This window comes from Lagenorhynchus albirostris, chromosome 13, assembly GCF_949774975.1.
Source record: "Lagenorhynchus albirostris chromosome 13, mLagAlb1.1, whole genome shotgun sequence".
Classification (NCBI taxonomy): domain Eukaryota; kingdom Metazoa; phylum Chordata; class Mammalia; order Artiodactyla; family Delphinidae; genus Lagenorhynchus; species Lagenorhynchus albirostris.
The window spans coordinates 74,261,140-74,274,788 of NC_083107.1; the positions used below are offsets into that span (position 1 = coordinate 74,261,140).

The 13,649-nt window shown below is 40.1% G+C and overlaps 1 protein-coding gene across 4 annotated transcripts in view; it reads left to right on the forward strand.

Moving 5' to 3' along the window:
• The first annotated feature begins 2,481 nt into the window (after window positions 1-2,481).
• Window positions 2,482-13,649, forward strand: part of PUM2 (pumilio RNA binding family member 2) — a 91,981-nt gene continuing 80,813 nt past the window's right edge. For all 4 annotated transcript variants that reach the window (XM_060168624.1, XM_060168626.1, XM_060168627.1 and 1 more), the window contains exon 1: window positions 2,482-2,606. The gene's annotated coding sequence lies outside the window, so the exon portion shown is untranslated. The remainder of the gene's footprint in view (window positions 2,607-13,649) is intronic.

Consider the following 13,649-nt stretch of genomic DNA (forward strand, 5'->3'; position numbering starts at 1 on the left):
CTATGCCTCCTCTGTCCCATGGGAATATCCACTGGACCTGTTTGTTACTCAAGAAGGGGAGAATGAATAATCTGGGTAGGCTACTTGGCCACAGTCTAGGTTCCCTTGTCGTCATAAGATGCCTGACAGCAGGAACTGAGGCAACATGCTTTCTTGCTGTCTTTTTCACATCCAGAAGGAGGGAGAGACTGGATCCTGCTCCCCCCCCGCCAGATGCTCTGAGTTGGCATCTTCGTGTCTCACTGGCTCAAAATGGATAACCCACCCATTCCAGAAACAGTTCCTATTAAGTGAGATGGAATTATTGTGATTGGATCACCAATGCTTCTTAAACATTATTGTGTAGAGAAACTGCCTGGGAATCTTGTTAAAGTGCAGATTTTGATTCATTAAGTCTGGAGTGGGGCCAAGATTCTGCATTTCTAATGAGCTCCCAGGTGATTAAAGGGGCTGTCAGGCCTCAATGTCAATGACATTTACAATGTCCACCTTAAATATCAAGCACACCTGATATTTATAGTAGCTGAGGCACTTGTTCTTTCCTTGCAGGTAAATCTACAAGAGAAGCCAATTATAATCATAAGGTGCTTAATGAGCAAGGCCAGATTGCAAAGCATACTAAAGGCACAGAAGCAAGAAACTGCTCACCATGCACAGGGAATCAGGAGCTGGAGATAGGCAGTCAAATCACTAAAGGGCTGGGCTTTGATCTGTGTTCTGCAGAGCACAAAACCTCTAACAGATTTACCATGGAAAAAAGTCTTATACAGTCAAATTTGTCTGGGAAATGTTGCATACCATGTCCCTCACTTGGATATTTGCAAAGCATATTTTGATTTTAAGGGTGCTAAGCAGTCTGGTAGTAAAGAAGCCTTTTGTTAAACAGCAATAATACCTCATAGACAGGACGGGCTATATATAATTTGTGGAGCCCAGTGCAAAATGAAAACGAGGGCCCTCTCTTTTCCAAAGACTAAGACTTTCTAGATGGCAACAACGAAGCATTAAACCAACTGAGGAACGCTTCTTTCTAAAGCTTGAGGCTTTGTGGGACTGCACAGGTCACATGCTAGTGAAGCACCCTGCTTATGAGTATATTAAATGGGACAACGAAAAAGCTATAGTGCTTGCATACTGTAAGCACTAAATAAATAATAACTATGGTATACGCATGGCTTTTAGTTAGAACTCTTGGTTGTGACAGAAACTCTCTTTATCTAGCTGAAGCAAAAAAGCAGATTTTATCTGAATCGAGGCATTTGTTTCACAACCCAAGAGGCCGCCAACAAGGTCCAGGAACAAAGGGAAAGAGAAATGTCAGAACTCTCCTCTTCTCTCTCAACTCCACTCGTCTCCATGGGTTTCCTACCCACACGGTAGGACCAATCAGCCCAGAGATCCCAGGTTTAAGAGACTTCTTAGGGGGAGATTAGGGTCTCTTAGTCCCAGTTCCGAATTCTCAGGGAGGGCCTCTGATGGGTTCACCTCTTTTTACCCAGACTAAGCAACTGTACATAAACTCTTTTGCTGTTATCAGCTCAACGGCGGGAAAGGAGAAAGCAGGCAAAATATTTACATCCCAGTGTCTCCTATGCTTACGTGATTATAGGACATTTTTTACAGGGACATCTATTAGCATTGAACAGAACACACTTGGGCGTAGGAGAACCACCTGAGTTTCCTTTGTGTTTACCGGGCCAAGCACGGGGGGGAAGGGGGGCAGCAATCTGCTAAGCCGGCTCCACCTGACCATGCAGTAAAGACTAGGAGAATGACAGTCCACTTAAAGGGTTCACTCTTCCACCCAAGTTGTGTCTCCACCGTCTTGCTTCGGGGAGAGGGTAAGGGTGAAACCTAAAGGCCTGGATTACTGTCCGGCTCTTGTGGGTGCCAGCACCACGAAAGCGAAGTGCGAGGAGTACACCGAGGTCGGGGGCGCTGATACCCGCACAGGCAGCTGGGGGAGAACAATGAGCTACGGGGCAGGAAGCCGAGAGTAAACGAGTTCCGAAGACTAGGCCCCACGCGGGAAGACAGAGACGTAAGCCGACTTCGGAAACACCACGCCTGCGCCTCCAGACCCCGGAGCGCGCTCCCGAGCCCGGCGCGAACTCCCGCCTGGCGCCCCTGCCGAGCGCAGAACCGGCAGCTAGCCCGAAAGGTGAGGGCGGGGGAGCACACGCGGGAGGGAAGGCCGAAACGCGCGAGCGCAGAAAGCGTGCGCACGCGCAGAACTCCCGCCGGCCGGCGCCCGGAGCGCGGGAGAAGCGTCGGAAGCCACTGAGAGGAGCGGCACCTCGGTGAGTGCTCCCCTCCCTTATTTCCCGGAGTGCCTTGCGCGCGCCCGGTGGCCTGGGGGGAGGGGAGGGGAGGCGGCGGTGGCAGCCATGTTGTTGTGAGTCTCTGTGTCTCACCCTCGGTACTTCGGTGGTTCGGAGGAGGAGGGGGAGGAGAAGGAGGAGGTGGGGTGGGGGGGAGGGAGGTAGGTGGAGAAAGAAGATATTGCCACCACCGAAGGCGGAGGAGGGGAGGACGGCCAAGAGCGACGCCGCCGTGTGCCCAACGGTCGGTGTCCCCGGCTGAGGCAGCGCGGCCGCAGCAGCCCCGTAAGTCAGTCGCGCTTGCACCCTCTCCCCGTGCTCTGGCGCCGTGGGGTTGGCTCCCCGGGCTTTGTGTGGCGGCCTTGGCGGGGGCCGCCTGCCGGAGGGAGGGTGGATGGGGCCTGCGGGCTGCCCGGGACGGCTGCGGCCTTGGGCCCGCTCGCACAATGCCGGGGGAGGGGTGCCGGAAGGGGGTGTGGGCCCGGCGGGGGGTGCTCTCAGCTTTCCCGCTTCCTTTCCTCCCCGCGCCTCAGCCTCGCGGCGCTGGGTGGCCCACCCGGCTCTTCCTTTGGTTTCGGCGCGCTCGGGGTTAGAGACCGAGCTGTCCGCCCGCTCGCCCAGCCCTTGGGCCGGGAATGGGGGGGAGAGGCCGGGTGGATCCCGAGAAAAGTGCGAGTTGGAAGTGGGCGAAGAGGAAGGCGTGGGCTTATGAAAACAAGTGTGGGAATTCTCGAGGGCCCGAGTGTGTGCAGGAAAAGCTTCCGGTAGACAGGTGTGGGTTTGAAAGAAAAGGCGACTTGGGTTCGGTGTGTTAGGAATGTTGTGTTTTTGTTATCGGAACAGATTTCGATACTTAGGGAAATGTGTACATTAAAACCAAAGAAGAGATTAGGGACTTAAAACATTTTAGCAGTCGTTTTGTATCTGAACTGGGCCAAATTTGGGGAAGACAAATTGTTAAAAGTTGTATGCCCAAACACGCGTGTAAAAGTTACTGTTACTCATGAGAACATAGCTAGGGGAAAACCGATTTTTCTTAGCTTTTCATTGTAACTCATATTTAAACATTTGGGTAGGATGGGAATTGCGGACGTATTAGGTGTAATAAGACAATCATGTTAAAATCTGGACTTTAGTACTTTGTGAGATTTTAACTTAAGAAAACTGGTGACAGATTTTTTGGGGTGAAGTTTTTTGAGGAAAGCTTTATTAGATAAAGGCTTTTAAATGCTTGAGAGAAATGTAATACTTGTAAAGGTATTGTATACCAAGAAAATTTTAATAAAGGGTGTTACCTAAGGATTTTAAAAGCTTGTTTACTGCTTGGATTCATGTTTAATAGGTGACTCTTCACCATGTGACCTGGAGCATTGGAGGATGATTTAAGGATTTCTGGCTAGGAATCCGGTTAAAAACACAAAGATAAATAGTTTTAATTGGATACGTTTCTGTTCTTAGTTTTTTAATATCCTTTTAAAAAATGATTTGCTTTATCTGCACAGTCCTAAATAGTTGCTGGCATTTCCCTTATTTCAAGAATGTCTTTAAAAGTCCAATTTTTGGTGAAATTCAGTTATTTTAGAATTGTCTTTCGGTGTCCTTGAGGGCGGTTTTTGTATGAAGTAAGCTGTATTTTTTAAAAAATTAAAGTTATATTTCAGAATCCTGGTTCTTTTTTTTTTTTTAACATCTTTATTGGAGTATAATTGCTTTACAATGTTGTGTTACTTTCTGCTGTATAACAAAGTGAATCAGCTATACATATACATATATCGCCATATCTCCTCCCTCTTGCGTCTCCCTCCCACCCTCCCTATCCCTCCCCTCTAGGTGGTCACAAAGCACCGAGCTGATCTCCCTGTGCTATGCGGCTGCTTCCCACTAGCTAGCTATTTCACATTTGGTAGTGTATATATGTCCATGCCACGCTCTCACTTCTAAAGTTCAGTTTTTTGTAAAGTTCATTTTTGTTATTTGCACAGGTCTCTTATCTTCGAGTTAGATTTGCGATTAACAAGCTTAAACATCTTCAAACAGTTTAAACTGTTTAATTTTAACACATGGTTTTCTTAATTTGAGTCTAAAGTTCTTTGATGTTTTGATATTAGTAAGATTTCAGCTTTTTTAAAAGTAAGTTAATTACTGCCGTATTAAAGTTGGTGTTACAAGGTTGTCACTTTAAATAGGCCAGTTTTTCTTAGGCATTACAAGTATATAAACCAAATAATGCAGTCTTAACACAGATACGAATATGAGGATTTTGTTTCTTAAACCTTCCATACTTGTCTATAAACATCTCTGGTGTTGAAAGATAATTTATTTTCTTGTGCAGGTACTTATCCTATTTACAGAAGTAATTATCAGAGATTTGGGCCAGGTGTGACATCCAAAACCAATCTTCTCAGTGACCAGACGGTCCCCTTTTTATAGATACTGATAGGATCTTCATAATTTTAAGTGGAGGTTGGTTCTATCTCCTGGACTCAAGTTCTTTGTAGTTTCTAATTTAACAACCTTTGAATTCGTTGCGTTTCTAAGATAGGAAAATATTCCGTATTTTCTCATGTTTTTAAGACTTGTGGATACATATTTTAGACATCTGAATGCTTGTACCACATATGGCTTTGTCTAGCTTGCATTCACAGTTTAAGGCCATTTTTACTGACAGGTGTGATTAAGATAATAATTGTACTTATAATAGTGTAAATTGGTTTGTGACATATTAGATTTTTTGCTGTTCTTAAGAAAGCATAAAAATAGTCTGACTTGCTCACATTGTCCCACCTTCTCACTCTTCCCTTTGATGAGTTTGTAAGAAGGAACTGATCAAGTACGCTCAGCCCCTTTCCTCTTTCTCTTTGGGCGCCTGCCCCCTGCAGAAAGCACTTTGCTTTTTCTGGAGGCCACCAGGGATAGACTCTGTCCCTTTCTGGAGGAGGACCATGGTTGTCCGGTGCTACCTGTGACTGCGTTAGGATAATTGTGGGGTGTGGTGTTAGGAAGCCCTGTTCCTCTAGGTTTAGATTATGCTTTCCAGTGTAGCTTTTCAGTAATAAAGGAGCTATTTAGATTACCATCAGCCTAACTCCTAATGTCTCTTACTCCTGAATTCTGATGTGGTGGGAAAAAGGTTTCTTCAAACCCTATCATTTAGAAGCTAACGTTTAAATAGTGATTTTTATATTTAGCAATATAGATAGAAGACATTTTTTAAAGTTGCTTTTGCAGTGGAAAAGTGAATTTACAGAGAAATATTATTTTCATGCTTTTCCAGTGATACATTGTATAGAATTATTGTATAGGTAGGTGCATGGCATATGCTTTTTCTTCTCAGATTTTCATGTAGCAGTATGCTTAGAGACATAAGCTTAGTAATATTTTTTCCCTAGTGACTTTTCCTTTCAGTAACTCAAAAGATCCAGCTTATTTATAAATGAGAAATTAAAGCTTGCCTAATTGAACACAAGTGTCAGCTTCCAAAGAGTCTTTTTTTTTTGGCCATGCCGCGAGGCTTGCGGGGTCTTAGTTCCCCAACCAGGGATTGAATCCCGGCCCACAGCAGTGAAAGCGCTCAGTCCTAACCACTGGACCGCGAGGGAATTCCCACAGAGGGTCATTTTAATTCTTATTGAAATTGCAGAAGGTTTTGTTTCATTGACTTTTTAAATTTATTTTATTTTATCGTATTTATTTATTTATTTTTGGCTGCATTGGGTCTTCGTTGCTGTGCACAGGCTTTCTCTAGTTGCAGCGAGTGGGGGCTACTCTTCGTTGTGGTGCACATGCTTCTCATTGCAGTGGCTTCTCTTGTTGCGGAGCACGGGCTCTAGGCACGTAGTTGTGGCACACGGGCTTTAGAGCGCAGGCTCAGTAATTGTGGCGCAGGGCCTTAGTTGCTCCACGGCATGTGGGATCTTCCCAGACCAGGGATCGAACCCGTGTCCCCTGCATTGGCAGGCGGATTCTTAACCACTGCACCACCAGGGAAGTCCCTCATTGATTTTTCTTAAAATGAAAAGTTGTGTTTGGCCCTTGCCTGACTCATTTTTCTAAAGTACATTAAAGAATTAAAAAGGGATAAGAACCTGCTGTATAAATAAATAAATAAAATTCAAAAAAAAGAAGTTAAAAGGGATGGTTATTAAGCATGTTGGCAAAAAGATAGTTTCTTTAGTATATACCACCTCTGCAAATATAGCTTCTGTAATCCCATCCATTTTCAGTTTACATATCACAGATTTTCACTTCTTATTCTCTTACTATTCTCTTATGGAGCGAGAAAAGATTATAGAGTACTAGAAAACATCTAGATTGTGTACACCTTATATATATATTCCAGAATTTCACTGTAGCTACCAAATACAAAAAGGGGGAAGAAGTGTGAAGGGAGAAGGGGTAGTTAGGGTGTCAGAATACTTTGACTGCAAATGGTACAGCAAAAGAAGGCAGCCATTTTCACCTCCCTAGGGTGATATGTATATTTGGGCCGTAAAAATCTCCAAAAATCTGCTTCCTGGAAGGGATTTGGTGAAATTGACTGTAAAGTGACATTACAAAACCACGTATTCGATACCTGCCTAGGAAAATAAAACCACCAGAATACATAAAAAATAGTATGGGGGGGGTTAACTTTTTTCTTTTTTTCCTTTAGTCCCCCAGAAAAAAAGTTTGTAGAGAGACTAGTTTTAGAGAAATCTTTGTGGTTTCAGTTTTACTGGACATTTTATGTCAAGAGTAGCAAGTTCTAGATCTCAAGGTGGTAATCTCTGATTTTAGGCACTGTTTCTGAAAGAGATCAGCAGGAGATAGTCTTCACTAATGTATAAGATGGTTTTATTCATTCTCACGTTAAAAAAAGCTAAATAAATGGCAGAGGCAGGCTGACTCTAAGTACAGGTCTTTTGCTAAGCAGTCAAATGAGGCACATTGTTGGTAGAGAAAAATATGGACTATGGTATGACTTTGTTACATACCAACAAAGAATTGTATACAGGAAGGAGCTACTTGTGTCTTCCATTTTGGTGACCAGGTCATTTATTTAACATCTATGTAGTATTAGCACTTTTAGCAGGATTTAATGCAAAACGTTGTACTTTATGTGGCAAAACCTGAGTCATTTGAAACCAATTTAACATAAACAGAATTAAGATTTGGAGTTTAGAGAAGGTGATAGCTCCAGGTTTTGCCTACAGATGTTTTCTTAGACCACCTTGCAGTTGAAATATAATTGATTGCTTTTCATCCAAAGGCGCCTTCATTTAATCTCTAAATTATTTGGCTCCTACACTGGCAAAAATAGGAGTATTCAAGGATCTTGCCAAAGATAAATTGTTAATTTTTATGGTAAGTCTGGTTGAGAAGATACTCATGGAGTATTACCTGACTTTCAGCCCATTTGTTACTCTGGGTATTCTAAGTTGTATCATTTCATCAAGCTAGACTACCAGAAACTTGCATTCATTTTTTGAGGTTTGCAGGCCTATCATGTGCCAGATTGTCCTTAGATGTTAGTGGTACAGTGATCCCTGTTCTTATAGTTTTACTGTAACTATAAGCTTATGTTTACAGTGGAGAGGAAGATGATTAAACTCATGTTTACACAGTGCAGTACACTAAGTGCCACTGGAGGTAGTGTTGCTAAAGTGCTCTGGACTTAGGTAGACACTGCAGGGGGTCAGGAAAAGCTTTCCAGAAGAGGTAAAGTTGACTATAAAAAGACTTAGAGAAGTTAATTTAGTCAAGAGATGGGTGAAGTAGTAGCATTTAGCCAGAGGGTTTAGTATGTGTAGTGACCCAGATAGGGGAGAATGGCAGAGCTTAAAGTTGAGGTAAGGAGGAGAATTGAAAAGATTTGATTGGAGATACAGGTAGCAGCACACGAGATTAAAGGGCCTTTTTTTTTTTTAATGTATTTATTTATTTGGTTGCGTTGGGTCTTCGTTGCTGTGCACCGGCTTTCTCTAGTTGCGGTGAGCAGGGGCTACTCTTCATTGCGGTGCGTGGGCTTCTCACTGTCGTGGCTTCTCTTGTTGAGGAGCACGGGCTCTAGGCACGAGGACTTCAGTAGTTGTGGCACGTGGGCTCAGTAGTTTTGGTGCACCGGCTTAGTTGCTTCGCGGCATGTGGGATCTTCCCAGACCAGGGATCAAACACGTGTCCCCTGCATTGGTAGGCGGATTCTTAACCACTGCGCCACCAGGGAAATCCAGGGCCTTTTTTAATTTGAATAATTCTGAAGAAGACTTTGGAGATCCAAGATTACATCTTGGGAAGATTCAGACTATATTTTCCAGCAACCCTTAACATAATTACTGTGAATCGCTTTCCCTGGATTGTGTTAGAGGAGTTAGACACATGACTTTCCTTCAGGGATTGACTCTAAAAAAATGAGATTCTGAAACCTTGCATCTGCGAAGAGAGTTGTTGAGCATATTTTCTATTACAACTCTGTGTTCTCTATAATACCCCATATAAGAGATTTCTTTTAAAGCTTAGTGTTAGAAATAAGGATGTCTCCAAGGAATTGGATAATGAAAATTTTTTGTAATGTGCTGTGTCACCCCCCCATCTTTGTGTCTTTCAGAAGTTAAAGTTCTTACTGTTTTTGTTATTTAGTATTTGCTTAGTTATTTTCCTAAGATTAGTTTTTGTTTTATTGTGTACATTTCCTATGAGTTACTTGGTGTGCCTTCTTCCAAAAATTTTTATTTAAATGAATATAGAGTAAATTTCATTTAGATTATACTCAAGACTATTTCTACCACAGACACTTTTTATGGCATATAACTTAGTACTCCCTGAAACTGACATAGATTTGTTTTCTCTTTTCAGACACTGCAGTCTAGGTGTTTGGTTTTTGGTTGTTTTCTAAGCAACAACTTAGAATTTTTTTTTTTAAAACTTTTATGTCTTTAGGAAATTGGTTTGGTCATATCACTTTAAAGTTATTGGGAAACAGATCACCAATTCAAGGCTTGTTCTTGAATATTTGAGGAACTTTTTAAAAAATCACAATTCATATTCATCACCTAAAAAATTTCCTCATATTTGTTTAATTCAAAGATTTGTACAGCTAATATTTTTCTTAGACTATTTATTATGCCTATCATGAACTAAACATTTTAAAACCTTTTAACTGTCATAGGTTATGACTTTTCCTAGACAAAAGTTCAAGAAAGTTGAAATAGATAACTTGTTCATTTTTTTCTTGGAAATGACTAGAAATAGCTGCTTCTCAAAATAATCAGCTTTGTGTTAACATGCTTACAGAAAGTTACAATAATACTGGGTTAAAGTTAAGCAGATTTATTTATTTATGCATGCATGCATGTCGCACTGTGCTGCTTGTAGGATCTTAGTTCCTCAACCAGGGATGGAACCCAGGCCTTCAGCAGTGTAAGCGCAGAGTCATAACCACCGGACTGCCAGGAAATTCCCAGTTAAACAGTTTTAATTGTGGGACTTCTCAGAGCCTTTACTATGCTGTTATCACAGAGAATGAATTCCAGAATGACCATGTACTCAGCTTGCAAAAGAACAAGTGGGTGCTGGGGAGCAGCATATCTTAAATGTATTGGACGAGGAACCTCTTATTTTAAAGAACACTGTGCATTGGTGATTAAGGAACACACTTTGGAAAATTTTTGTCGGAAGAAAAAATCTTTTAAAAACTGCACTAAAGTCTGCTGCTTAAAGTGGTTTTTATTTTTTCCAGTTGTCTCAGACCATGAACTCAAATGATTTCCTTTAGTCCTCTGTTACAACCTAATTAACATTTCTTCAGTTATTTCTCCTTGGTGCCATAGTGATTCTGTTGATACTGTGTAACAATTGAAAATTACTAGGTAGCCATTCTAGACAAGTCTTCTGTTGTTGGGCATTCAGCCTAGTACTAAACTGAACTGAAAATAGCACAAGATTGCTTGTACTCTATTGACTGTGATAAAGCTTCTAAATTATAATGTGTTTAAACTGTATTAATATAGGACCTTTTTTAAAAAAACTTTCATTTGCTAATGTCAACAAGCCTTACAACACAGAAATATAAAAAGATAAAACCAACACCTACCCCCTCTCCTACCAAAGTTAGATGTTTATTTTTTTCATACTCCACACAAATATATACATTGCCCCTCTTTTGTTAAACAAAACTGGGATCAGGTTACACACCTTAGGCAACTTGGTGTTTTTATTTAATATCATGGATATTTTATTGTATTAGTACATATAACTTTAATAACTTGTAATACTTAGTGTATGGCTTTTTATTTTGCTAACGCATTTTTGCCGAGTTTAGGTTGTTCATTTTCTGTTTTTGAACCACTGCAGGCAGTGCTGCAGCAAATACCATTATTCAGTTCATCTTTTTATGTTATTGTTTATGTAAGTTAAATTACCAGAAGAGAAATTACTGTGTCAAAGGATTATATATTGAGTCTTAAACAGAAAAAAAATGTTCACTCATTATGATGAGTTAATATTCTAGAAAGGACTTACATTACAATTTCACATATTATCTATTTTAGTCTGCACAATAACCTTATGAGGGAGCATTGTTATTCTCATCTGTAAATGGGGAAACAGAACCAGAGAGTTCAAGTGGTCTGAGTTCATTCAGCTAGTTAGAGGCAAACATGGTACCATATTCTAGATCTTTTGGTTCTGGTTTCTGTTTCTGTTACACCATGATGAATGACACAAAATTTTTTAATTGGAAAACCATTAGGGTGCTTGTGAATATATCCCTTAGCTGTAGGTGGTATGGTGTATGTAAGGCTTTCAATCCTATCTGCACAGGGAAGCATTGCCTGGAGAGCTTAAAAATGCTAATAAAAATCTGTGCCTTTCTCCCTGCCCAGACTAATTCAAATAAGTCTTAGATAGGTGGGATCTTAGTGTTAGTAGTTTTCAAACCTTCTGTCTAGATTCTGATGTACTGTGAGGATTTGAGAACCAGTGACCTTAAAATTGAGGTGCTAATATCCCTGAGGGGAGTACATGAAGTGTTTCCAAAATGTTAGCACGTTTAGTTTCCTGAGGATCAATTTACAGATCCTCACTATGTGTACTGAGAAGGGCACATCTTTGATCCATCTCAGATTTTAATGTGGTGTATTTTACCCCGGATAATTAACCTTCAGGGCACCAGACTTGGAGTTAGCTTCCTCTAGTGATTAATTTTATGTATTCACATTGCTGTGTGAAACTGGAGTATTTTGGCTTCCATTGGGATTTTCTGAATTCGGGTCAGTGATAGTCTTGAGTGGTAGGGAGTGATGGTAAATTGTTTTTAAACCAGCTCACCTCTTCTTTCCTAACTTTTTGTCAAAGAATACTTACAAAGAACAATACTATGAAATACTTTGAAAGCTAGAAATACGTAAATCATGTTTGTTATAGCATACTGTCAAATATATTGTGTTTAAATGTATGATTTGGTTGGCTCCATTGTTTTTTTTAAACACTTTGCAGAAATATATCAAAGAGTAAGGTAGAACTAACTTAGATTTAAAAAACTAAGTGCTGACCACAGTGTAATTCCTTTAAATAAGGTGATGATAGAATATTTAGATCTACAAATTGGATTTTGATTTTTTTTAAACTCAAAATCTCATGAAGGTGTGGCTAGAGATAGTTACTATAGTAGGTATTGGGTATATGTGTAAATTCCTTTATATCATCTTAAAAACCCTTAAAAGTTTACAGATAAGGGGTGGGATTGAACCTGGGCCCATGGCAGTGAGAGCACTGAGTCCTAACCACTGGACCGCCAGGGAATTCCAGAGAATATTTTTAAGTGATGCTTAATTTATTGAAAAGATGTTTTTCTGTTATGTTTGTTGATAAGTCATGATAACCTCTCTTATGTATAGGTGTATGTATATTTGAGTTCTACCATATAAGACTATTGATTTCCAAGTTAACTTGTTTATAGTGATTTTTAACGTGTATATATTTTAAATATTTTAAAAATATAAGTAACAAATGGCAAATATTCAGAGTATAGAACTATAAAATGTAAAATAAAAATCATGCATACCGTTTTCCTGATGTGACCACTGTTAATGGTTGTGTCACTCTTTCTGATTGTTTTCTGTTTTACAAAAGTGGAATGATAGAAACACTTTTCACCTTGCCTTTTCACTTAGTATCCTAGAATTTTTTCCATGTATGCGTAAATGTATCCATTTCATGCTTTTTAATGGGTGTATAGTTGATAATATTATCATTTTCCCTCTCTCCCTATTACAGTATTTAGTATCCTTCTTTTGGTCTCCTTCCTCATGACTGTTAACATTTCACAGAACACTGGCATAACCAGAAAGTGCAAAATTGTGGTTCATGTTTTTTCTATCATAATTCTGATTGAGAGAAGTTTTAAAGTCTGATGGATAAGATGATATTAATACATTGAAAAATATAAATTAAATGCCATGAGAATTGAGAAAAAGATGACTTGGAGGAGGTTTTAATGGAGAAAGTGGCATTTGAGCCAAACTTTAAGGGATTTGTAGGATCTGCACATGAAGAGATAAATGGCAAAGAGCTGTCCAGGGGACTGGAATAGTTTAGCAAAAGGAAGGTTGGAGAACAGAGTGATGGTTTATGCTTGGTTGGTATGGAAAAGAGCATGGAGCTTTTGAAGTCTTGATGGTGTTGAATCCTCTGCCATTTTAGTAGCTTTGTCTATTACGGTAGGGAAATTGACCACAATTTCCTTATTTGTAAAGTAGGTATACAATACCTACTTTGCTGAATTGTAATGAGAATTAAATATAATGTTCCTAGTATCATCTCTGGCATAAAATCAAGTGCTCAGTACATTCTCTTGTTCTCTTTGGGGGATGGTGTCTGATAGAAATTAGTGCAAGGAGGTTTATGCTCATTTGGAAATCAGTTTTGTTTTGTTTTTTTAAATTTCATATACTACTTGTCAAAAATATGGTTGAAATAATAAGTGATGTTAGGTTTAAACAACAGCTTGGACCATAAGTCAGTTAACTTTCTGGAGAGTAACCCACTTTATAAGTTGCAGTTTATAAATGTTTTGTTTAAAAGTGTGTGTGTGTGCGCGTGTGTGTGTGTGTGGTGGAGGGGGTGTCCAAATTGTACCTATCCTTCAGGGCCCAGCTTAAATACCACCTGCTTCACATGGCTGCTTGTCATATTGTTATTTTGTTAAACTTATGGAAATTTTCAAGCACAAGTAGAATAGTACAGTACACCCTTGGAGATCTATCATCCATATTCAACAGTGTGTGAAATCTTTATACCCATATTTTACTTTTTTGACTATTTCAAAGCAAATCCCAGACAGTAGCCAGTTTA